The sequence below is a fragment of the Capra hircus genome, chromosome 5 (genome assembly GCF_001704415.2).
Source record: "Capra hircus breed San Clemente chromosome 5, ASM170441v1, whole genome shotgun sequence".
NCBI lineage: Eukaryota > Metazoa > Chordata > Mammalia > Artiodactyla > Bovidae > Capra > Capra hircus.
Window position 1 is genome coordinate 85,359,082 of NC_030812.1, and position 26,896 is coordinate 85,385,977.

Below are 26,896 nucleotides of genomic sequence, written 5' to 3' on the forward strand. Positions count from 1 at the left end.
GTGAGACCTGAGCTTAGTTGTGTTTCCAGAAAGCCCTAGTTTCATAAAAAGAGGTTTGTATCCACTGCAACTTAAACAGGAGATGGCAATACTAGGGAGCAGAATTCTCGGTTTAACATCTTTCTTAAAAATTAAGAACACTGAACCAGACAGCCTTCAGGATACCACTGAGAAAATTTTCATTATATTTAAACAATTGAATATCAGTGCTAATAACTAATTCCTGCTGGGTTCAAGAAAAAGGAAACTATTCATTCACACTGGAATATGTCCTTCACATGAAATGTTCGAAGTTGTATTAATGAGTTGCAGATGATGTTGTCAAGAAAGGGTTCTGACCCTAGAAACACTACTGAACAACTTGGGAGTTGGTTATCCTGCATTTATTCTCTTTCTTTCCTGGAACACTTGATATGTTCCTAGCCACTGAATAAGGTATGTACAACAATAGAATCAAACCAAGTGCAATAAAGGGAACTTAAAAGCTGCAGTTTGTGGCATAACTGCTAATGGTATGACTGACCTATAGTCAGAAAAAAATTTTTTTAAGATTTTTTTTAATGTGGACCATTTTAAAAGTCTTTTCTGAACTTGTTACAATATTGTTTCTGTTTTTTACATTTGTTTGTTTGTTTGTTTTTTTGCCACAAGACATGTGGGATCATAGTTCCCAACCAGGGACCAAACCCACCCCCCCTGCATTGGAAGTCTTAACCATTGGATGGCCAGGGAAGTCCTAGAAAAGTTCTTTTCCCGTGATATTCTCTCCTCCATCAGACTTCTTGAACAAATTATATTTCAGAAAATGACACATTATATGTCTCGTTCATTTGGAAGCAGAATAACTGTATACAAGAATGTTCTTTAATTCATATTATTCCTGCTTTGGATGTCATGAATAAGACAGTGCTGAACTTCCCACTCTGAGCATTAAGTACAGTCATGTATGTTCTCAGGTTGTTTGCAAACCTTCCCACAGTTATGTGTTGAACTAAAGGGTAAAAAAATAAAAATTTAGGTGACATGACTAGATTTGTTTAGACCCCTGATGGCTTACCTCCTACATTATGAAAAGGATAGAATACACTTATGAACCCTAAAAGCACCGCATCTGAAGATTAATCAGTCAACAACTAATTATCGAATTATCTACCAGACGCATAGAGGCACAGTGCTATGCCAAATCTAGGCAGGCCATGCCAATTTAACTACCTTTGTTTGTTTTAAAATTAACCCCAGTCTTCTAATAAGGTGATTTTATGGAATACATAAACCCAAATCAGTGATCGATTTTCTAGCATGTGAATTTGAAAACTTTGATTGAAAATGTTCTAAATAATTTTAATCTGTTTCTTCCTAGCCATAACAGTAAAGCTGAAAGTAAGCACTTATACAACCTGGCCAAATATTTAGATAAAGAATGAGTTCGTAACCAGCAATATCTTAAAATGTCTTTGAGTTATTCTATATGCTACTTAAATAGTTAAACTGTCAGCCTGGGATTTTGTATATATTCCTCATTAGGTTGCCTCTAAGACCCCAGGGTAGGTATATCTGAATTTTAAAATTTTGTATTTTTCCATGGTTTATATACCCCATAAAATGCCTTGAGAACTTTATGAGGGATGTTACATTAATATGTGTTATTATAAATATGATTTAAATATCTAAAGCATTACAGAGTGATTACTGTTCAATAAGGCAGCACGCATAAAAGGGTTATCTCCACACTGTGCTTAGGTTTCTACAATATAATATAATGAATTGTTCAATATAGTTTGCATGCTATTTGTCTCTGTTTCTTCCTGGGCTCGAGGGAAGCTGATGTGCAATCCTCTAACAAGACGATCATAAATTGCAGAACAATAAACAGCCCTTGAGATTTTTAGATAGTATGTGGTTAGCATGCAATCCATCTTGGGAAACTTGATTTAATACCTCCAAGGAACATCTCTGACAATGCTCAACATTGTTTTAAACTGCTGCTAAATCAATTAGTGCATTGGAGAATCCTAATGTCTTTGCTTCTTTCCTAGCCCATTCCAAGAACTTTGGCTGGTTATTTTGTAAAGCAAAAGATTTAGGGGGCCACTGCATGGATGCACTCGGGTTCCCCTGGAAAACATTAGAAGTAATACTGTATGAAAGGAAGGATCAGCCAGTCTCCCTAAATCATCAAGATCAATGAGGACGTTGTCTTCAAAACATTTCCATTTTTCTGAATTACCCTTCTTGTGACCAAAGAAGGATGAATTTAGATAAAAGGCAACTTTGATTCTAAAGTCAAGACTGTAAGTCTAAGTACCCCTCCCCCTCCAAAATGAACATGTAGTTGCTCTAATCTATACCTTTCCTTTGGTGTGTATATCTTGTAACTATGTATATTCATATTAAATTGGGGAATCTCAAGACATTTATAGATATTATCTAATCCTCACACATCTATTAACTTGTAAAGTGAAAAAAAAAAAATTAAAAACTACCAAAACACAAAACTTTCCCAGGGGAAAAAGAGAGAATGTCAACAATTTCTTAGTTCATGATAGATCATCCAATTCTTTTTCCTATGCACTAAATGTAATGATTAAAGTAACAATTGCTTTGCAAGGAGGAAGATCATAACCTCTCCTTAAATTTTATGGTACTCCCTCTTTTTCTTAAATAGTGTCTTTTTTTTTCTACATTAATTTATTGAAAATGATTCTTGGGCAATTACTCATCTTTATTTCCACCTTTTGTTAGGGTGCAATACACTTGCCTTTTCAGTATCTCCCAGACCCAGCTCATTCTTGTTGCCGGCAGGGAGAAATCACAGATTGTGCTGAGGGGAGAGCCTCAGCTGTACCCCTAAGCCATACATCCAGAGCAACTTCCCTCCACTTACGCAACTAGGGCTAATTGACTGGATTAATGAACAAAGAGAAATAAAGCAATTAATCAGCCCAGCTAAAAGAAACTTCTCTTTTTTCCTTTAACAGAGCTAAGTACCTGTTTAACCTGATTTAAAAAAAAAAAAAAAAAAAAGCAGCAGTCTGTTTTGGTGATGTGCAAACACATCAACTCTTTCCTTTTTTAAAAAAAAGAATTATTAATGTGTCTATTTTTGGCTGTGCTGGGCCTTTGTTTTTGCGTGGACTTCTCTCTAGTTGCAGTGTGTGGGACTATTTTGGTGGCTTCTCTTGTAGGAGCACAGGCTCTGGGGCATTAGGGCTTCAGTAATTGTGGCCCATGGGCTCAGCAGTTGCAGCTCCTGGACTCAAGCTCAGGCTCAATACTTGAGTGCACGGGCTTAGTTGCCCTGCAGCATGTGGGATCTTCCCAGATCAGGGATCAAACTTGTGTTTCTTGCATTGGCAAGAAATTGAATTCTTGCCGCTGAGCCACTAGGGAAACAAACCCTCAACGTTTTCTTAAGTCCAAGGTTAGTTTCCTCTGACAAACTGAAAATTTCAACATTTATTTTTGGTCTCTGTCCTATCCTTTAAAGATACATATGGTTTCTGGAAGCAATCTAAACTTCATGTTAAGTGAAGTCGCTCAGTCATGTCCGACTCTTTGCGACCCCGTGACTGTAGCCCATCAGGCTCCTCCATCCATGGGATTCTCCAGACAAGAGTACTAGAGTGGGTTGCCATTTCCTTCTCCAGGGGATCAACTCCCATACATAATAGGTCCCTTACCATATTTTCTCCCTTAGCTAATCAAAAGCCAAAAGGTAAAAGCTTTTTTTCTCCCCTCTTCAAATAATTGAGTGAGTATTTAATTAGCCTGATTCATTATTTAGAGCCCAGATGAAGCTCATTTTTTGTAATCCGTAAGAACTATGGACATTGTTATGCTTCACTTTATTTATAATGCTATTTCTAGACAAAGAAAGAAATAATTGAATGATCTATAACGTACAACTCTTGCTTCATTCTATTGCTATTTTTGAGGGTTGTTACTATTATTAAATAATAAATTACAATATGCTGCTACTGCTGCTAAGTCACTTTAGTTGTGTCCAACTCTGTGTGACCCCATAGATGGCAGCCCACCAGGCTCCCCCGTCCCTGGGGTTCTCCAGGCAAGAACACTGGAGTGGGTTGCCATTTCCTTCTCCAATGCATTAAAGTGAAAAGTGAAAGTGAAGTCACTCAGTCATGTCCGACTCTTTGCGACCCCATGGACTGCAGCCCACTAGGCTCCCCCGTCCCTGGGATTCTCCAGGCAAGAGTACTGGAGTGGGGTGCCATTGCCTTCTCCAAATTACAATATAACTGACAATAATTACTCCTGTGTTTTAAAAATTTATCAGTTCCCATATGTATATTTGTTTAATCTCACTGCTGCTGCTGCTGCTGCTGCTGCTGCTAAGTCGCTTCAGTCGTGTCCGACTCTGTGCGACCCCATAGACGGCAGCCCACCAGGTTCCGCCGTCCCTGGGATTCTCCAGGCGAGAACACTACAAGGCTATAATGCAGTTTGGCAGATTATCCTCATGTTATGTAAGTAAAAATGGGGGCATAAAATGGAAAAGCAGCCAAAGGGACAGGGAAAAGCCAAGGCCAAAGTCAGGCAATTTAAATATTTTAATAACTTTTGTAGTGTTTTGCTTGGAAGAGAGGCTTAGAATTAAAACCGAGAGAATGTTTTGGTATTAGGTGTCTTTTAAAAAAATTATCCAAGAGTTCATTCTCACACTTTCTCTCTTTGTCCTCTGAGGTATCAATGAAACTTTACTACCTACGGGTGCTTGCCAAATACAGCTGTATTTCGTTTAGTAGTTGTTAATAAAAGAAGAGATTCTGATCACAGGATTGGTTTCAATAAATCCTATTCCTGTGTTATCTTTCATGGAACCTAAATAACATCTTCCTCGTAGTCAAACCTTTCAATGATTTCAAAACCGAACAGGACTTGCCACACAGCAGGGGCTCCATAGTTGGCCCCTGTTTCATTGATTGTTATAGAAACCACTCTTGTTCAAAACATGAACTCCCAAGATATAAGGGGGAAAAAATGACATGGTAGAGCTTCTTTCTTGTCGTTTCCTTTCTGCCGTGATCCTATTCAAGAGTCTTTTCTACAATTTTCTCCTTTCACCTCATTCAGATGTATCTCTGTAGTACTGTCTGACCACATTTTTAAGTAATCAGAGGCTCATGGCTCAGTGTGTGGGTTATTCTGGCCCACTGTTATTATTATTTCCTGAAGCTTTTGGATGCCCTAGGACCATTCCTTTTCTTGTTAGTGTCTTTATCAGAAAGTGAAAACAAAAAAGCATTTAACTGAAATTGGTTTGGTTTGTGAATTTCTCTTTCTATAGAGCCTTCCCAAAAAGAATGCTTGAAAGATATATTCTCTTCCTTGGAGTAATACAAACTCTATATACCATCAACACGGATAGTTACTAGTTTTCTTTTTATAAGCATACCTTCAAAAATGCTTTCCAGTAACTCATTTCTGAATTGTTATTCAACAAATAATTCTTGGTCATTTTGTTGTACATAAAAATTTAAAAAGTGGAGACAACACAAAATACTCTAATGCAAAGCATTGTATTATTGTAAAAGATATGTTAATTAAATGCTATATATTATATTAATTAATGCCAAAGAGGGCGGAGAAAATTAATTCTCTGGGAGAATCTAGGAAGGCTTTATAGGGAGGTGGCTTTTGAGCTTGGTGCTGAATGATGGGGGATTTCCCTGGTGGCTCAGATGGTAAAGAATCTTTCTGCGATGCAGGAGACCTGAGTTCGATCCCTGGGTCAGGAAGATATCCTGGAGAAGGAAAAGGCTACCCACTCCAGTAATCTTGCCTAGAGAATTCCATGGACAGAGGAGCATGGTGGGCTATAGTCCATGGGGTCACAAAGAGTCAGATACGATTGTGTTGAATGATTCCTAGGTTGTAGACTTGAATATAAAGCTCAGACTTTGATTTATTCTATAAAAGAAAGGAGGCACCAGTAATTTTTAAAGCCAGAAAATATCAGGATCCTGCACTTACTTAATAACATTTAAGTTACTCTCTAATTGTTTTCTAGTCTTCAATTTCCTCTGGCCATTTGATAGTTTTTACCTTTTCTTTAGATTATCTTTTATTATCCTATGATAGAACGTTTCTGGCTCTTTGACTTATCTCAGGTAAAAGCTGGAACTTGAAGTCAGAGTAAGCTGATGGTGCTTTTAACAACAATGTCACCAAAAACATTTGAAATTAGTCCCATTTACTTTAGATAGTTTTTAAAAATGCATCTTAACAAACAATGTGAAGGTAACAGATACATTAAATGTCAGAGTCCTAGTCATCTTCATCAACCCCACACAGAGACCCTTTACCAATTCAAACACCTTTCTCAGATGCTTGCAAATGCTTCACAATATAAATTACTATATTAATTACTTTATTCTTATCTCCAATTTTTCTTAATATAGATTAGCTTCCAAATACCATGCCAGAAGGTGAGGATAGGACGATAGGAAGTGTATAACCTATATACAATGATCATAATTTTTTATTGAAGTATAGCTGATTTACAATGTTGTGCCTATCTCTGCTGTATAGCAAAGTGACTCAGTTATGTAGATATATACATTCTTTTTAAAATATTCTTCTCCTTTATGGTTTATCACAAGATATTGAATATAGTTCCTTGTGCTATATATTAGGACCTTGTTTTTCCATTCTAAATGGAAATAGTTTCCATCTACCAACCTCAGACTCCTAGTTTATCCCTTTTTCCTCCCTTTTTCCCCTTGGCAACCACAATTCTCTTCTCTATGTCTGTGAGTTTACTTCTGTTTTTCAAATAAGTTCTTCTGCATCATAGTTTAGATTGCACATACAAATGATATTATATGTATTTGTTTTTCTCTTGCTGACTTACTTCACTTATATGATAATCTCTAGCTGCATCTGTGTTGGTTATATGACAGTCAGTTCAGTTCAGTCGCTCAGTTCTGTCTGATTCTTTGTGACCCCATGGACTGCAGCACACCAGGCCTCACTGCCCATCACCAAATCCTGGAGTTTGCTCAAACTCAAGTCTGTTGAAACAGTGATGCCATCCAACCATCTCATCCTCTGTCGTCCCCTTCTCCTCCTGCCTTAAATCTTTCCCAGCATCAGCATCTTTTCAAATGAGTCAATTCTTCTCATCAGGTGGCCAAAGTATTCAGCATCAGCCCTCCCAATGAATATTCAGGACTGATTTCCCTTAGGGTTGATGGGTTGGATCTCCTTGCAGTCCGAGGAACTCTCAAGTGTCTTCTCCAACACCACAATTCAAAACCATCAATTGTTTGGTGCTCAGGTTTCTTTATAGTCCAACTCTCACATCCATACATAACTACTGGAAAAACCATAGCTTTGACTAGACAGGCCTTTGTTGGCAAAATACTGACTCTGCTTTTTAATATGCTGTCTAGGTTGGTCATAACTTTCCTTCCAAGGAGCAAGTATCTTTTAATTTCATGGCTGCAGTCACCATCTGCAGTAATTTTGGAGCCCCCCAAAATAAAGTCTATCTATGTTTGATGCAGGATACAGGATGCTTGGGGCTGGTGCACAGGGATGATCCAGAGAGATGATATGGGGTGGGAGGTGGGAGGGGGGTTCATGTTTGGGAACTCATGTACACCTGTGGTGGATTCATGTCAATGTATGGCAAAACAAATACAGTATTGTAAAGTAAAATAAAGTAAAAATAAAAATAAATAAAATAAAAAATAATAATACGATGAAAAAAAAAAAAAAGTCTGTCACTGTTTTCACTGTTTCCCCATCTATCTGCCATGAAGTGATGGGACCAGATGCCATTATCTCAGTTTTCTGAATGTTGAGTTTTAAGCCAACTTTTTCGCTCTCCTCTTTCACTTTCATCAAGAGGCTTTTTAGTTCCTCTTCACTTTCTGCCATAAGAGTGGTGTCATCTGCATATCTGAGGTTATTGATATTTCCTGATTCCAGCTTGTGCTTCATCCAGCCCAGTATTTCTCATGATGTACTCTGCATATACATTAAATAAGCAGGGTGACAATATACAGCCTTGACGTACTCCTTTTCCTATTTGGAACCAGTCTGTTGTTCCATGTCCAGTTCTAACTGTTGCTTCCTGACCTGCAAACAGATTTCTCAAGAGGCAGGTCAGGTGGTCTGGTATTCCCATCTCTCTCAGAATTTTCCACAGTTTGTGGTGATCTATACTGTTAAAGGCTTTGGCATAGTCAATAAGCAGAAGTAAATGTATTTTTGAAACTCTTTTGCTTTTTCAATGATCCAGTGGATGTTGGCAATTTGATCTCTGCTTTCTCTGCCTTTTTTAAAACCAGCTTGAACATCTGGAAGTTCACGGTTCAAGTACTGTTGAAGCCTGTCTTGGAGAATTTTGAGCATTACTTTGTGAGCGTGTGAGATGAGTGCAATTGTGCGGTAGTCTGAGCACTCTTCGGTATTGCCTTTCTTAGGGATTGGAATGAAAACTGACCTTTTCCAGTTCTGTGGCCACTGCCTAGTTTCCAAATTTGCTGGCATATTGAGTGCAGCACTTTCACAGCATCATGTTTTAGGATTTGAAATAGCTCAACTGGAATTCCATCACCTCCACTAGCTTTGTTTGTAGTGATGCTTCCTAAGGGCCACTTGACTTCACATTCCAGGATGTCTGGCTCCAGGTGAGTGATCACACCAACATGATTATCCGGGTCATGAAGATCTTTTTTGTACAGCTATTCTGTGTATTCTTGCCACCTCTTCTTAATATCTTCTGCTTCTGTTAGGTCCATATCATTTCTGTCCTTTATTGAGCCCATTTTTGCATGAAATGTTCCCTTGGTATCTCTAATTTTCTTGAAGAGATCTCTAGTCTTTCCCATTCTATTGTTTTCCTCTATTTCTTTGCACTGATCACTGAGGAAGGCTTTCTTATCTCCCCTTGCTATTCTTTGGAACTCTGCATTCAAATGGGTATATCTTTCTTTTTCTCCTTTGCTTTTTGCTTCTCTTGTTTTCACAGCTATTTGCAAGGCCTCCTCAGACAGCCATTTTGCTTTTCCGCATTTCTTTTTCTTGGGGAAGGTCTTGATCCCTGTCTCCTGTACAATGCCACAAACCTCTGTCCATAGATCTTCAGGCTCTCTGTCTATCAGATCTAATCTCTTGAATCTATTTCTCATTTCCACTGTGTAATTGTAAGGATTTGATTTAGGTCATACCTGAATGGTTTAGTGGTTTTCCCTACTTTCTTCAATTTAAGTCTGAATTTGGCAATAAGGAGTTCATGATCTGAGCCGCAGTCAGCTCCTGGTCTTGTTATTGCTGGCTGTGTAGAGCTTCTCCATCTCTGATTGCAAAGAAAATAATCAATCTGATTTCAGTACTGACCGTTTGGTGGTGTCCATGTTTAGAATCTTCTCTTGTGCTGTTGGAAGAGGGTGTTTACTATGGCCAGTGTGTTCTCCTGGCAAAACTCTATTAGCCTTTGCCCTGCTTCATTCTCTACTCCAAGGCCAAATTTTCCTGTTACTCCAGGTGTTTCTTGACTTTCTACTTTTGCATTCCAGTCCTGTATAATGAAAAGGATATCTTCCTTGTGTGTTAGTTCTAGAAGGTCTTGTAGGTCTTCATAGAACCATTCAACTTCAGCTTCTTCAGCATTAATGTTTGGGGGATAGACTTGGAATACTGTATTATAGAATGGTTTGCCTTGGAAATGAACAGAGTTCATTCTGTTGTTTTTGAGATTGCATTCAAGTACTGCATTTCAGACTCTTTTGTTGACTGTGATGGCTACTCCATTTCTTCTAAGGGATTCTTGCCCGCAGTAGTAGATATAATGGTCATCTGAGTTAAATTCACCCATTTCGGTCCATTTTAGTTTGCTAATTCACTCTTGCCATCTCGTGTTTGACCACTTCCAATTTGCCTTGATTCATGGACTTAACATTCCAGGTTCCTATGCAATATTGCTCTTTACAGCACCAGACTTTGCTTCCATCACCAGTCACATCCACAACTGGGTGTTGTTTTTGTTTTGGCTCTGTCTCTTCATTCTTTCTCGAGTTATTTCTCCACTGATCTCCAATAGCATATTGGGCACCTACTGACCTGGAGAGTTCATCTTTCAGTGTCCTATCTTTTTGCCTTTTCATACTGTTCATGGGGTTCTCAAGGCAAGAATACTGAAGTGTTTTGCCACTCCCTTCTGAAGTGGACTAAGTTTTGTCAGAACTCTCCACCATGACCCATCTGTCTTGGGTGGCCCCACGCAGCATGACTCATAGTTTCACTGAGTTAGACAAGACTGGGGTCCATGTGGCCAGTTCGGTTAGTTTCCTGTTATTGTGGTTTTCAGTCTGTCTGCCCTCTGATGGAGATGGATAAGAGGCTTATGGAAGCTTCCTGTTGGGAGAGACTGACTGAGGGAGACTTGTCCTGATGGGTGGGGCTGTACTCAGTGAATCTTTAATCCAATTTTCTGTTGATGGGTGGAGTTGTGTTCCCTCCCTGTTATTTGAAATGAAGTGAAAGTGAAGTGAAAATCACTCAGTCCTGTCTGACTCTTTGCAACCCCGTGGACTGTAGTATACCACACTCCTCCGTCCATGGGATTTTCCAGGCAAGGATACTGGAGTGGGTTGCCATTTCCTTCTCCAGAGGATCTTCTTGATCCAAGAATCGAACCCAGGTCTCCCGCATTATAGATAGACGCTTTACCATCTGAGCCACCAGGGAAGTTCCCCTGTTATTTACTTGGGGCCAAACTATGGTGGAGGTAATGAAGATGATGGAGATCTCCTTCAAAAGGTCCCATGCGTGCACTGCTACACTCAGTGTGCCCAACCCTGCAGCAGCCCACTGCCGACTCACACCTCTGCGTGAGACTCCTGGACACTCCCGCGCAAGTGTGCGTCAGTCTCTTGAGGGGTCGCTGCTCCTTTCTTCTGGTTCCTGGTGTGCACTAGGTTCGGTTTGCGCCCTCCAAGGGCCTATTTCCCCAGTCCTGTGTAAGTTCTGGCAGCTCTATGGTGGGGTTAATGGTGACCTCCTCCAAGAGGGCTTATTCCATACCCAAGTCTGCCTCACCCAGCCACGCCCAAGTCTGCTGCACCCAGAGCCCCTGCCCCCGCGGTGGTCCGCCGCTGACCTGTACCTCCACCGGAGACACTCAAACACAGTTCTGTCTCAGTCTCTGTGGGGCTCTGGGTTCTGGTGTGCACAAGGTTCATTTGAGCCCTCTGAGCATCTCTGGCAGGAATGGGGTTTGACTCTAACCGTGAAGCCGCCCCTTCTACCATCTTGCTGGGGCTTCTCCTTTGTCCTTGGATGTGGGGTATCTCCTCAAAGTTGCTCCAGTGCCACGCAGCCACCGCTCCAGCGCTGACATTATCTCATTCTTTTGCATGGCTGACTAGCATTCCCCTGTATATATGAGCCACATTTTCTTTATCATTCATCTGCCAATGGACATTAAGTTGTTTCCAAGTCTTGGCTATTGCGTATAATGCTGCTATGAACACACAGGTGCATGTATCTTTTTGATTTATAGTTTTGCTTGACTGTATGCCCAGGAGTAGGATTGCTGGATCATATGGTAATTTTACCTTTAGTTTTCTGAGGAACATCAACACTATTTTCCATAATGGCTGCACCAGTTTACATTCCCACAAATAGCATAGGAGGATTCTCTTTTCTCCACACCCTCGTCTGTGTTTGTTATTGGTAGACTTTTTAATGACAGTTGTTCTAACAGGTGTGAGGTGGTACCTCATTGTAGTTTTGCCTTGCATTTCTCATAATTAGTGATGTTGGTCATCTTTTCATATTCCTACTGGCCATCTGTATATTTTCTTCAGAGAAATGTCTATTAAAGAAATCTGCCCATTTTTCTGATTGGGTTGCTTGTTTTTTGTTGTTGTTGTTGTTGTTGTTGTCAGGGATCATAATTTTTAATTTATATTTTTTCTGAAGTGAAAATACTTGAAGGCAAGTAACATGGCTTATACATCTGTATACCCCCAATAGCAAAGAGCACTAACAAGTCACCTAATTTCTCTTGATCTCGTGTTGATTTTCCAGAGGGTTATTTTGGGAATTAAATGAGTTATTGTGTCTAAAACTCATTCTGAATGCTCACATATTACACAGGCATACTTCATTTTATTGTGCGTTAACGTTTTATTGCGCCTTGCAGATACAGTGTATTTGACAAATTGAAGGTTTGTGGCACCCCTGCATTGAGCAAATCTATCAGTGCTTTTTTTTCTTTTTAAAATATTTGTTCTCTTTATGTCTCTGTGTCACATTGTGATAATTTTCTCAATATTTCAAACTTTTTCATTTTTGTTATATTTGTCATGATGATCTGTGGTCAGTTATCTTTGATGTTACTGCTATGACTCACTGAAGGCTCAGATGATGACCAGCACTACTTAGCCATAAAGTATTTTTAAATTAAGGTGTAGGTACATGGCTTTTTTAAAGACATAATGGTGTTGCACAGTTGATAGACTACAACATAGTGTAAATTTAACTTTTATATGTACTGGGAAACTGAGAAAAAACATGTGTGACTTGCTTTATATTGCTGTGGATCTGAAACAGAACCCATGATATCTTGGAAGTGTACCTGTATTTATGGCTCAGAGTAGCTGTCCTATTTGAATTCAGTAAATGATTGATTAATTTAATCAGGGCCTCTCTCCTTTGCACATTCCAGATTGAGAATCAACTTCTTGCTTACCAAACAAACTTGTTTAGTCAAAGGCAACTTACTAATATCCCATTTCATTGACACTGAGATGCAGGTATGTTAACTTGGTTTCAAAGTAGTTCTATTGCCTTCATGAAATTGTACTTTGTGACTTTATCCCCACAGGTCACTTCTAAACTCCAGCAAGGAAATAATGATGGGTAACACTACAGTAAAGGTGATTGTCTTTCTGTGGCTTCTCTGGTGGCTCAGACAGTAAAGCATCTTGCCTCCAATGCGGGAGACCCAGGTTTGATCCCTGGGGTGGGAAGATCCCCTGGAGAAGGAAATGGCAACCCACTCCAGTACTCTTGCCTAAAAATTCCCATGGAGGGAAGAACCTGGTAGGCTACAGTCCATGCGGTTGCAAAGAGTTGGACACGACTGAGTGACTTCACTTTCACTTTTCATCTTCTTTTCTTAGGATCGTGCTTGCAGCAGGGATCTGATGCCATATGGAGGTACGCTTCCTTACTATCAGGATATGGACCTGTGGTGTTGTACAAAACTCCCTTTTCCTTATTAAAGGTATTACAAAAGTCTAAAAATAAATCTCCTGTTCTTTCATTCTTCACTTTTTAGCAAACCTCTGGGGACAACTGCCATCCAGGCAGTTCCAGGGAGGAAAGCAAAGCTGAAGTGTTCAGAGGGTAAAGCAGGGAGGCAGGTACTCTTGCTATGGGATCAGAATTAAAGCCAGGTGGGAGGTCCAGAACTCATTAGTAAACTATTGACCATCATGATTACATTAGGTTAGTTTTGGAGGCTCTTCCTCCCCTAACCTCTAAGAAGGAAGAGACAGTTGGTGAGTCAACTGGGCTGTTGCTGTTGTAAAAGGACTTAGCATTACAGCAAAAGCAATAGGTGGGAAGTGGTGAGAATGGCCATTCTTGCTTGTCCTCAAGGCCTAGCATCTGTGCAAAAGCTGTGACTCCTTGGAAGAGTGGTCCTCTTTGTTGTTCTGATTTATTGTTTTGTTTATTTATTTTTAATTTTTGGCTGTGCGTGAGCAAGGGTGACTTTTTAGATGTGGTGTGTGGGCTTCCTGTTGCCATGGCCTCTCTGGTTGCAGAGCACAGGCTCATTAGTTGTAGTACCTGGGCTCTAGGGCACAGCTCAGTAGTTGCGGCTCATGGGTTTAGTTGCTCTGTGGTATGTGGGATCTTCCTGGACCTGGAGTTGAACCTGTATTTCCTGCATTGGCAGGTGGATTCTTTACCACTATGCCAGTGAAACTTTTACCCCCTAGAAGCCCTCACTTGTTTCGCCATTATGCCCAAAACCTCCATGATACTTATCCTCTTTCTATAATAGGCAGGTCATCTGGGAAGAGCATCAGATAAAACCACTTCAAACCACTCAGATTTTAAATCCAGTTAATTTATCAGTTTAATTTTGTTTTCTAATAGAACTCTAAGGGATTTAGACATGAAGTGGGAAATTTTCAAAGGGGTAGCTCTCTTTGAGGAAGATAAGAGCAAAATCTGGATCAGGAGACTAGCCAGGAAAAGTACTCAGATAGTACTAGTACTCTAACAATACTAAGAAGGAAGTATGTACACAGGAAGTGAGGAAGGTACAAGAGACCACCTTCACTACTTCAGCAAAGTGATCAAGGCTTCCTCTATCCTCTTTCCTTCCTCCTGGTAGAACTGTATCATTTTGGGACTATGATCTAAAGCATTTCATCAGCAGCAAATAAATTGTGGGCTTCTTAATTTTAAGAGATGACTCATATCTTTATTCCTACCCAAGATAAAAGATGAATTCCAGAACAGTAATACTGCATATCTAACTCTTAGGATGATAGCCAATTAAGAATATCTTTTGCTTTTCCCCTTGTTTTGTTCCATATGATTTAGAGAATATTCTAGAAAAAAGACAATTCTGTCTTCAACTTAAACCCCCAGATACTTGAAATTCTCAATACTGTTTTATTCATTTTCTCTATTTTGAATCCACAGAAATCTTGGTTTATTTGTCACTAAAAAAAAATCAAAATATTATGTAAGTGGTGAGATTTTATTAAGGAAAATTCTGTCTCCATTTGCACTGATAAAAGCAAATGTTATTCCAGAAGAAAATCATAACTGAACTTTGAAAGATATAAAACTTACTATCTTTTTGGACCAAGTTTTATCAAAAGAAGTGAGCTGTAGGCTGACTTGAGAGTAATATTTATATCTGAGCCTGGATTTGTAGAGAAGAGTCTACAGATATTGGAAATTAAATAAAATAATTTATCTGCATATAATTAGTCTGAATATCCTATTTGCTAGAGTTCCAGAATATTTTTTTCATAATTTTTCCTGTAGAAATCCATATAGTCATGATCTCAAGAAATATAGATTGATAGACATAGATATAATTTCTCCTGTATTTACCTTTTATTTCCAAAATGTCTATTGCTTGATCTGATTTAACTGGTATTGGGAGAAGGCTGAGTTCCTTGGACAGATGTGGAGTATTTTTTAATGTTTTGTTAGATTTGAAATATTTCTGTATTTTCACTTTCTTTCAGACTGTTTGATCTTTCAATGGTATCAAACGTCTTGCTAGGTTTAAAATTTTAGAAAGTGCTTTTTCCTCTTCCATTTTTAAACTAACATGAATCCATTTATTCAAGGGAATTTTATTGAACACAGAAGTTGAAAAGAATACTTATAAAACAGCATTATGAAATAAGATCAGGGACATTAAATTGTTAACTTTATTGACTGACTATGCAAAGCATTCTAAACTCACTCAGAGAGAAGCACTGAGGGGCTAAGTTCATTGCAGGGCAATTAAACAGAAATTTCATGCAATGTGAACCCAGCTTTCAACACAGAATGAAAGGGCTTCAGGATTCATACATTGCAGATTGTGCTAGTGTATAAAAGACATAAATATATACATCTGCAGAGATAACAAATAAGCAAAGCTTTTAAATTATCTTGCTAGATCATTTAGTATTTCATGTTTCAAATCTCAAGAAAGAATTACAACACTCACAAACATAAAATACAGATATATATAATCATATTTTATGGACTCCTGCATGAAGATATATTGTGGTATATTCTATTAATTACCAAAATGATTATTCAGTTTCCTGGTTTGTAGGAAAGAAGTTGATAAATTTACAAAACCTAAGAAGCCCTCCTCAAATCAGACACATAGAAAACAATCAACACGCCAAGCTATTTCTGTTAATTCATGGGTGCATACAGCAAGGAGAGATAACAAAAAAATAATTCTAGGCACCAAGGATTCTAACAACATGGGATAAAGGATATAGAAATATAACAAGATTCTCTGTCTTGATAAGAAATGAACTATTACTGCAAAGACAAGGACTATCCAAGAAAAAATGAGAAAACCCGTGCAAGTGTTAAACTGAGACCTCAACTCACGGATGAGGTGAAAATTATGCATTCCCACCATAAACATCCCATTATAGAACATTCATTTGCTCTTTTCTTCTAACTTATACCTAGCCGTTGCGTTTATTTTCCTGTGTTTTTCCTTTCCCTGTAGCTTTTCTCACTTTATATATGGCGGGGGAGGGGTTGCACTCTCCTCTCTCCCCTCTCCCTTTTGGTTGCATGTGGTATCTGCAGATGCAGCCCACACAGTTCTCTCTATGAACATCCACTGATAGACAGGTGCGGAGATTGATCACAGCTCCGTAACAGTGCTGGAAATGGCCGCCAGTTGTGAAGAAGAATAACAGCTGGCAGCCATTCTGATTGGTGCTGGCACCGAGGCTTTCTTATGAGATCCAAATGCCTTGAGAACCAAATGTTCCTGGGATACAGGCTTTCTGCAGCCAACAAAGCTTAGGTCAAAAAGCTAATTGGCTACTTGAAACTTTACTTAGATATCTTCAAGAGAAACAAAAAGGGTTGTTTCTGTTCGCTCACGTATGCATGGACTAAGGAGCGATGGCTAAACAGATAGATGAGAAAAAGCCAAATGCTTCTTTGAAAGAGCTTTTCTTTCAAGGTAAGACAAGGAAAGGTTTTGAAATAACAACACGAAATACGTTTTCTATAGAAACCAAACTGTTATTTCGTACATTCACCATGTAATTGGGTCTTTGGTGATAGAAAATCTCCATTGTAATTGTTCAGAGCTGAAGGGGTCTAGAAAGAGAAAGAGAGAAAAGAGAAAGAAAGAGAAGAAAGAATGAATGAAAGATCCTTTTCAGGAGAGAGTTTGATGAGATTCAAATAGAAATCACAACTCCACACCAATAAAACGCTGTGTCCTAAACATTCCCCGTCATAGCCCATGTGAAACATTGCTGTTCTCTCTCTCTTTGTCCCTCACTCGAATACCAGGGCCACTGTAGGGCATGACACAGAGAGTGAAACAGTCCTATGGTATTCTGATTAGACTCTAACAAAGGTATTTTGCAAAATGCTTTTTCACTAGTGGACAGTTCAATAAAAGAGGGAACTGGGAGATCAGAACCTCCAGGACACTGTCATTAATGAACATCCAGTTCACACTGACCTCTGCACAGTGCTGTGCTGGACACCATAGAGAGCAGTACACAGACACACTCCCTGCTGTTCTTTAAGGTTTACAATTGAGAACAGATGACAATGGGCTGACACAACTGATAACACTGTAAGATCATGTACTGAAATTAAAGCATGGAGCAAACAGAAAGGAAAAATTGAGTTGTAATGTACAACATATTGTGTGTGTGTGTGTGTGTGTGTACGTGCTCAGTTGTGTCCGACTTTGTGACCCCATGGATTGTAGCCTGCTAGGTTCCTCCGTGCATGGAATTTTCCAGGCAAGAATACTGGCGTGGGTTGCCATTTTCTCCTCTGGAGGATCTTCCCGACCCAGAGATCAAATCTGCGTCTCCTGTCTCCTGTATCCTGCATTGGCAGGCAGATTCTTTACCACTGAGCCATCAGGGTAGCCCATACAACAGATTAGGATATTAAAAAAAAAAAAAAAATCACTGTTATGTCAATCACTGGGAAGGATCTTCATTATTAGTTAAGGAGAAAAAGTCTTATCACAGAGCTGGAGCTTGAAGAAATCTTTATGTTAAGAAATCAAATGAAGAACTTGGCAAACTGGGGGAAATATAGTGTACCTGCTGTGGGGATCCAAGGCTGACAAGGTCAAGCACTGTGTAAAGGCAGGGAATAGACTGACACTGCCCAAGCGGAGGGCATGGACTGAAGCCCAGGGTGAGAAGAGACTGTAGCTAGATGCCACTTGATACAAAATTAAAGCTCAATCATGTTTGTATGTTTCAGAATTTCATCATATCATAACACGAATGAATGCACCTATGAAAAAGTGAAAGTTTTAGTTGCTGAATCACTTTTTGATTCTTTGTGATCCCATGGACAGTAGCCTGCAGGCTCCTCTGTCCGTGGGATTTCCCAGGCAAGAATACTGCAGTGGGTAGCCATTCCCTTCTCTAGGGGATTTTCTCCAACCTGGGTCTCCTGCATTGGAGGCAGATTCTTTGCCATCTGAGCCACCAAAGGAAGCCCCTCCAGTGATCTTGCCTGGAGAATTCCATGGACAGAGCAATGCACCTATCGGATGTGGGTGTCTCCTGCCTTGAAGTAGCTAGCTGTCTGGTGCCCACTTGCCATTCTGCCTCAGGGTGACATAGGAAAAAGAGAAAAGTTGGGGGAGAGAGATATTTTGAGTGAGAACAAAAAATACAAAAATCACAGAGGAAAGAACACTCAAACATTTGTTTTCTTTTCCACTTTTATTACTATAGAGTTAGTGGTGGTTTCTGTGTCTAAGTGTAGAATATATCTCTTGAACTCATTTCTCTCTCTCTCTCTTTTTTTTTTTTTGCAGAATTACTTTATTTGAACTAGTGTAAATTTTTATTTTCTAAAGGAGATCCTTTTTCCCAAGGAATGTGATCTTCCCCAGGTAAAATCATGAATGTTATCCAGCCCATTTGAAGCTAATTCGATTTGACCAGCAAAGCATCACTCTTGAATAAAGAAAACCCCAATGCATAATTGTGGAAGTTTTTTGCATTATTAATATGGCCCTGAGCTTTTTCATAGTCCAGTGTCATTCTTTTGTAAAAGTTTAAGATTTCAAATCACAAGAGTCTATGGAGGTTGAGATGGTCTAGACAAGAACAATCAAAGAAAGGTTAAAGGAACTCCGAAGAAAGGTGACAGAACTGGCCTTATTTCACTCAGGAAAGAGAAACTGAAAAGCAACTGCAAAGAACAACCTTACGTAATTGACAAAACATGGTTAATTTGTTTGTGTAAACACTTCAGTTAGACAAAAGGAAGAACTCTTAAAGAAGGAATGCAGAATTGAGATTTTGGAGTTGTAACAATGGTGGTCCTTAAGACTGGGATGGACACAACTGGCCAGTGCAGAAATTCACCTGTCTGCGGACATTGCGGGCTTAATTCAGACTGTCGTCCAAACCTATCATTTGGTGTTACTTCCTGCCTAATGCATATGTAAGATGATATGAAAAGATGAGATATTGCGGTAAATCTTTATTAGTAAGCTCACATTCTTTGTTAGAACGAACCAGGAAGGTTAACGCCATCTCCTTTTGACTTAAATCTGAAGTTGTTTTCTCATCTTCCCACCACAAATTCAGATTTGCTTTCTTTTTATCAGAATTGTCTTGAGAAAATTCAAGGATAATAAAGAACTGTGTATTTGGTTCACTACTCATATCTTTTCTCATTATTGTGCTTCTTTCACTCGGTTAGTAGAGTTTTTTTTTTATCAATATAAACAGTACTTTTTTTTTTTAAGATTTCCATTTTCATAGTGTCATTACTGACACTGACAGCTGCCTAACAGTCATGTGAAATATATAATTGCCTAAGGAAGAACATTCCATGACCGACTCTTTCTCTTTTATATTAAAAAGAAGTTAGACAGGCTTGCTAAGCCCCAGGCTTCAGAATTTTGTGTCAGTTCAGGAATTCTTTTTATTTTCCAGATACTGTATTCATATATTTTTCTACATATATCAAATGATTTTCTCTGAAATAAGTTCAGTATTAATAATACAGGTAATTCTTGCTTTGTCCCAGGGATTGCCATTTTACAATTGTTCTGGATCTTTCTCTACAGCACCTCTGCCAGGTCCAAAAAACCAGAAATAATTCACGTCCTTAATTAATATGTCCTCAGTATGAATATAATCCTTTCCATAAATTCCAAATATTATCTAATCTGCTTTCTAAATTTTGAGTTTGAATTTAATGTTGGCTTTAAATTTTTTTTAATTGAGATATAGTTGCTTTATAATTTTGTGTTAGTTTCTGCTGTACAACAAAGTGAATCAGCCATTCCTGGCGCGCATGCTTGTCATGTCCAACTCTTTCAGACCCCATGGATTGTAGCCTGCCACATTCCTCTGCCCGTGGGATTCTCCAGGCAAGAGTACTGGAGTTGGGTTGCCATTTCCTTCTCCAGAGGATCTTCCCAACCGAGAGGCTGAACCCGTGCCTCCTGCAAATCCAACATTGACAGGCGAGTTCTTTACCACTAGCACCACCTGGGAAGCCCTCAAATCAGCCATATGTATACATATATCCCCTCCATCTAATTTTTTTTTTAAGATGAATTGCAGCACGTATACTTTTTTTTTTTTTTTCCTGATGGTGCCTTATTTTTTCACTGTTTGCTGGAAAGGACCATCCTTCAAGGCACACCCCCAACTGCATTAACATTCCTCCACTTGCCCTCTCGCTACTCCTTTTACCTTAATCAAAACCCCTCATTTGGGACTAAAAAGGAAATACTTGAACTTTTTATGAAGTTTTTATCTTTACTTTTCTTCTTTCAAGGACACATCACTCTGATTCCTTTAACATTTTCTAATTGCTCATTTTAACAGCCCTGATCATTTTTGTTATGATCTTTTGGATCCTCTCCAAGTAATCCATAAGTATGACATTCCTTTTTCTTTGCAAACTGGTCGGGAAATGATGACATTATATCATAGCAGAGAGTGATTCCCCAAGGAATAAAATCTACAGGAGAGTTAGAGAATCGAGGGCTGAGAAATTAATACAGGCTGTGCAATTTATGTTAGACTGCATCTCGGTCCTAGACTTTAGGCAACTGTCATTTTAAGTTACTTCCTTTATGCCTTTGTTCATTTCCCTCTAGCCTCAGCCAACTTCAAGTAAAAATGAGAGAGACAGGAGTATTTGCTTGTCTCTTTCTTATCAGCCTCCAAATACTACAGATCTTTAAGGCATTACTTTGTACCTTCACCATATATTTTGGGGGTCCTAGGAAGATGTCTCACATAGTCTCATTTCCCATGGCTATTCTTCATTTGCGCCACTAACTACCACCAATAGTACAGTGTGCATTTTCATTCCTGCTGATGCTTGTCCCTGTTATCAAGAGAAATGAGGCCACTTCAAAATACAGAAGCTACTACTCTGTTCAGATTTTTATGCAGGCATGTTCTGGGGTCCTCTGATGTGGCCATGCCAAAGTCACCACAGTTAGCAACACTACTTTACTGGAGCACGTGGTGGCTCAGAATTTCTATTTAAGAGGTGTCCAGGCACCACGATTGGAAAGGAGAGAGCTTGGCAAAATTTGTTCTGAGGCTTTGTTTGTATTACTTATTCATAATCGGGTTTTGTTGCTTATACCTTTAGAGGAGAAGGCATTGATGGATACGAGCTAACTCAGTAGCCTTTATCAGAGTGTCTCTGGATTAATTCAGAGCTGCAGTCAACTCCAGGGGACCATTTTCAGGGTCTGAGATTAGCTCCCAACACTAAGTCATTGCTCAAGGCTCTTTGCAAACATTCACTCCTCAAAACTCACTGTTAGGCATCCCAGGTGGTCCACAGGGTCCTCCTGTCAATTCAAGGGACGCAGTTTGGATCCGTGGTCCAGGGAGATTCACATGCCATGGAGCAACTAAGCCTGTGCATCACAGCTACTGAAACTGCTCTAGAGCCCAGGAACAACAGCCGCCAAAGCCCATGCACCCTAGAGCTCGTGCTCAACAGTGAGAAGCCTGTGCATGGCAACGAAGAAGAGCCCTCACTTTCCACATCTAGAGAAAGCCCATGGACAGCAACAAAGACCCAGTGCAGCCAAAAATAAATAAATAAAAATAAATCTTAAAAAAAAAATCCTCGCTCTATTCCTATAAACTCAAGATGGGAAAGAAGATGGAGGCACAGAAATTGCAGTGGCATCCATGGTGGCAAATTCCTCTTGGAAATGACCTCTGGTTTGTCTCCCTAGGGGCACCTTAGGAGGAGATGTTTTTCCTGCTCCTATCCTCTTTATTTGTGTATGGAATCAAAGGTTGGTGGGGAGTGCAAGGAGATGACATAGTGGCAGCCATGTTGGGGCACCTGATTTGAAGAGAAATTTTGCTTTTCCAGACATGTCTGTCCAACTGGAGAGGCAGCATGACAAACCCCTTGAGCATCTGGGTCTGTCAAGAACCCTGGAAAGAATGGAGGGCACACATAATGATAAGAGGAGAGCGCAGTGGTCTTTTCCCCACCAAGATGTTGCCAGCCAAAGGGGAACACTGTGACTCAGGGGGTGGAAAACAAGGAGGAAGTCTCTAAAGGGCTTCTGAGTGCCGAAAACAAACTTTTGCTTTTTAAAATATTTTACTCAATTTATTTATTTATTTCCCATCTTTTTGTTGGTAGTTTTATTTTCTTTCATTATTGCTATCTATTTTGACTTATTGTTAATGTGTATCCTTTTAAGTTCTTGTTTTAAGATTTTATAGTTTGGGACTTCCCTGGTGGTCTAGTGGTTAGGAATCCTCCTTGCAACGCAGGGGATATGGGTTCAATCCCTAGTCCAGGAAGATCCCACATGCTATGGACCAACTAAGCCTGAGCATCACAGCTACTGAGCCCATATGCCCTAGAGCCCGTGCTCCACAACAAGAGAAGCCACCACAATGAGAAGCCTGCACACAGCAACAAAGAGTAGCCCCCATTCTTTGCAACTAGAGAAAGCCCAGGTGCAACAAGGAAGACCCACCACAGCCAAAAATAAATAGGTAAATACATGTAAAAAACAGAAAGATTTTATAGTCTGATTTTTCTCTGGAAGAGAATTTTATGCTTTTACACTTTGGCTATTTTTTGTTTGTTTGTTTTCTCCCTCTACTTTTTAAAACATTAGCTACTTTCCTAACTATTTTAACTTTCTTCCATAAGTTATCTTTATTTCATTTGGGGAGGGGGATCAACTTTGTTCCATCATCTTTATTTAATTATTTAACTGAGTTTATTCCTTTTTCATGAGCTACTTCTCTTCTCTTTGAAAATTGTTTTTAAATCTTCTTTCTAGAAGTCAGGAGGGAGACACAGTCATGGCGACAGAGAAAATCACCAAAAACGGGGAGGCCTTGAAAACAGCAGCACTTCTGTGCTCCCTTAATACTTCCCAAATCCCTTTTTAATGTCGAATCTGCTAAAACTTTAACTTGAGTGACTCAGGAGACCACCAAGTTTCAAATTTCCTCCCAGGATAATGCTAATATTACCTGCACTTAGAGCACGTTGGAACTGCCCTAATCGCAGTGTTTTCTCAGTTCCCTTATGAAGGGAAACATTATTTAAAATCCGCAGGCTCTGCCATATATGACTGTAGACACCGGGCAGAGGTCCAGGTCAGAGCTGGGCGAAGTCACTCAAAACAGGGAGGTAAGAGATTTCTTTCAAGCAGGGAACGTTAACAAAATATCCCTAGTTTAACTACAACAAGGGCTTAGGCTGTCTTTTCGTTTTCACTAAGATGCTCAGAAAGGTGACGCTGGAGAGGCTGCTTGATGAGTTTATGAAGGAGCTATGAAGGGTCAACCAAAGCTAATATGCATTTTGCTTTTTTGGCTGCTATGGACTATCGAGGAAGAAGAGAGCATCGTTCCTTCTAGAAGAAGGGACCTATTCAAACATGGTTTTGTTGTAAAGGTCTGAATGTTGAAAACAAAAACAAATAAACACTACACAAAATAACTGCAAATTAATTTAACTTTAAGAAAGAAGGAGGGGGAGTTGGGAGAAGTGGAAATGCCTTGATCAGAAGCAATCGTGGATACTCGGCCTCAGAGAATGGCAAGCACTGAAGGGGTCTCTAGAGGTGGTGATTTATATAATCATCTTCCTAGCACTGGACTTTACTTTGCCGTGCTCTGCTGCCCTGACTCTTTGATGGGACATGAAGTGCTTGGTAAAAATAGCCTTCAATGCTGAAACTCTGAAAGCAGTAACAACTGGTCACTCATATCTGTGTTCAAAATCCGAGAGTTACCAGGAAGCCATTTTCCTAGGCATGGATTTATATAACTTGCTGGGTTGTATTTACAAGATTATCTTGATTTCTCTACATGGCTTAACTCATCATTAGAACTTACTAAATTTAATGGTGCTCATCCATCCTTAAGTCCCTTAATTTCCTCTTATTTGGGAGAGAAAATTATTCCCTTAGTGGTACTGATGGCATTCCTTCCCACATTTAATTCTGCATGTCCTAGATTTTTTCCCTACTGAAGACCTATATTCCTAGGCTTTCCCTTATCAATATCCAACTCCTTTCTCTCCAAAAGGAAAAAAAAAATGTGTTTGAATGTATTAAAGCATTAAGTTTACCAACAAAAATTGAAGGCAAGCTAAAGTCTAGTGCTAGGAGGATGATTATATAAATCATGGAACAATAGCAGCTATGGAATATTATATATCCAAGTTACAATAATAAAGCATGTAATGAAAATACATGGGGTAAAAATAAACATGTAACAGATACATGGAGTAAAAATATATAGGGTAAAAATAAACGTGTAAAGTTTCATACTGTTTACAGAAAACTCATTAACTTAACACTAAACCTCCCTATTTGGGGACTAAAAAGCACATTTATAAACCACTTCTGGATTAAAAAGAAAACCTAAATAGAAATGATAAGCACTTACAACTACATGACCATGAAATCACATAAATCAAACTTAGAAGATTAAAAAGAAATAAGTGTTCAGCTCAAGAACCTGTCAGAAGGAAAGTAAAATAAATCCAAATAAAATGGAAGGAAGTAAATATAAAACAGAAACAATGAAATATAATACTACAACCAATGGAAATAATCAGCAAATCCAAAAGATCATTCTTTAAAAGGACCATAGAGTAGACAAGACCCTGGAAAATTAATCAAGAGAGAAAAAAAAAGAATAAGAAAGAGGAAATAACTGATAGAGAAGTAAAGATAACGATAACCCTGTAAGCGAGACAGCAAAAGAGACACAGATGTATAGAACAGACTTTTGGACCTGTGGGAGAGGGAGAGGCTGGGATGATTTGGGAGAATGGCATTGAAACATGTATATTATCATATATGAAATGAATCGCCAGTCTAGGTTTGATGCAGGATACAGGATGCTTGGGGCTGGTGTGCTGGGATGACCCAGAGGGATGGTACAGGGAGGGAAGTGGGAGGGGGGTTCAGGATGGGGAACACGTATACACCCGTGGTGGATTCATGTTGATGTGTGGCAAAACCAATACAATATTGTAAAGTAATTAGCCTCCAACTAAAATAAATAAATTTATATTTAAAAAGCAATTAAAGAAGTGGAGAAAAGGAAAAAAAAAAGAATTCAAGAAAAAGCAAAGCTAAAGTGATGGAGAACATCAGTGATTGCCAGAATTTGGTGGTTAAGGGAGGGTGGAGCTACAAAAGGGCAGTATGAGAGACTGTTTTAGGGCAATGAAACTATTTTGTATCCAAATTGTTGTTCATACATTAATGCACAAGTGTTTAAACTTATAAAACTGTACCCGCCTAAAACTCAATTTTACTGTATGTTAATTTTTCAATATATTCTAACCAAAAAAGAAATTAAATAGACTGAAACGAACACTAAAAAAGAAAAAAAAAAGATCCATAAGAGACTATTGCAAATAAATTTACTTAATAAAAATTTAGAAGACTAGCTAAAATGAAAATTTTAAAAAATTAGGGGGTTTTAAATAAAAAAGTTTTGGATGGACCAGTTATGGTAAGAGAAACTAAAATGGAGATAAAGATGTCCTTTTACAAAAGACATCAGACAAAGATAATTTTATAGGAGAGATCCACTAAACCATTAAGGAACAGATCCTTCCTATCTCTAATTTGTTTTGCAATATGAATTATGACGGCAAATCATACAACTGACTTTTTGAAGTTGGTAATTTTTTATACAAAACCAGGGAAAACTAGAAAAGATCAATTGGTGGATAATTTCATTATGGAGGTAGGTAAAAAATTACATACGTTAAATTAATACAGCAGTCCTTCTTAAAAAGAATGCATCACGACCAAATGTGGTCATCCCTGGGATGCAAAGGTAGTTCACAAGAAAACCTAGCAGTCTAAAACATTGTAACTCATCGTTTTAAACAGTGAAAAATTTCTTAAAAAAAGAAATTGCATTGAGATATAAAATTTGACCTGAAGTTGAAAATTTCCCACAATCATCCTGGAGCAAAAACTAAGGTGAACTTCCATTATCTAGAGCCAAAAGAGAATTTTCTGGGGCTTGCATTTTGCTGACGCGAAGATCCTGTAGGTAGGAGGGTGTTGACTCTGCCATGTAAAGATCCACCAGTGGTAATGGTAGTGAATTTTACTTTAACTATGGGAGTCCTAAGACGATATATAGCTTAAAGCAGTATAAGCTATTTGTGTGTCTCTTTTCTCAAGCGTTCAGAGGGTCTTATTTACTTTCTCCCTGCTGTCTGAGTAGAGATTATGGCAAGTTGTAAGATGAAAGCTTCTCCTCCAAGGCCAGAGAGGGGCCATCAGCAGTGGAGGACAGTGGCGCCCAGCAGAGCACTCTTCCCACGAAGACCAAAAACAGTGGCCACATGGTAACATTGAGACAAAAAGCCTCGAGTGATGTAAACCAAGGGCTGCAGTTTGGGGCTGATGATTATAACAAATTTATCAGTGGGGCATTATATCATACTCAATTTGTGTATTAAAAGGATAGAGACTCTCATTCTTTAGCCATAGTCTGAAAAGCCCAAGAGGTATGAATTTCTCATTTCCTCATAGATTGTAATATATTCTAAGGTCTTTTATTTTCTAGAATGTCTTCTTTTTTCCCATTTGTATTTTTTCCAGTTTCACCTAGTGGAAATCTAATAT